Source organism: Sinocyclocheilus anshuiensis, unplaced genomic scaffold (assembly GCF_001515605.1).
Source record: "Sinocyclocheilus anshuiensis isolate Anshui unplaced genomic scaffold, SAMN03320099.WGS_v1.1 scaffold16, whole genome shotgun sequence".
Classification (NCBI taxonomy): domain Eukaryota; kingdom Metazoa; phylum Chordata; class Actinopteri; order Cypriniformes; family Cyprinidae; genus Sinocyclocheilus; species Sinocyclocheilus anshuiensis.
In genome coordinates this window covers 127,306-127,984 of record NW_015557057.1, presented here as the reverse complement: position 1 = coordinate 127,984, position 679 = coordinate 127,306, and the positions used below count along the sequence as shown (strand labels likewise).

The 679-nt window shown below is 35.8% G+C and overlaps 1 protein-coding gene across 1 annotated transcript in view; it reads right to left on the bottom strand.

The window, feature by feature from the left end:
* LOC107676441 (39S ribosomal protein L22, mitochondrial-like) overlaps positions 1–679 on the bottom strand; it is a 4,431-nt gene that overhangs the window by 2,320 nt on the left and 1,432 nt on the right. The window lies entirely within an intron of this gene.

Below are 679 nucleotides of genomic sequence, written 5' to 3'. Positions count from 1 at the left end.
TCCCATAGAGAACCTGTGGTCAGTCCTCAAAAGGCGAGTGGACAAGCAGAAGCCCACAAATTGTGATCAACTCCGAGAACTAATAAGGCAAGAATGGATTGCCATCAGTCAGGATTTGGCCCAGAAGCTAATATCCAGCATGCCAGAGTGAATTGCAGAGATTACGAAGAACAAGGGTCAACATTAAATATTGACTCATTATATTTTTTTGCCAATAAAAGCCTTCAAAACTTATATGCTTATCATTGTTTTTCAGTATACCATAGAAACATGTGGAAAAATAATCTACAAATACTGAAGCAGCAAACTTTGCAAAACACAAAATTTGTCACAGCCAAAACTTTTGGCCATGACTGTATGATCACATTTTTTTCACTGCAAATCGGGGATGCAAACTCATCATGGGTGAAAAAGGTGACAAAGATGAGCACCCCCCCTTTATTTTTTAATAATTTAAAGTATTTGTTATTATTTTCTAACTCTGCCAAAATTCACTTTAAATATTCACTTTCATTCATGAATTGTCTCCTGGTGGAAAACAAAGACTTAAGATGAAAATGACATGAAATTACAATTATATCCAGTAGATGGCAGCAGAGGATCACCCATTAGCTCAGTTGCCATTTCAACTACCTAGTTTTTTTCACGTCTTGCTTTTGGATTTATTATAAAATGACGA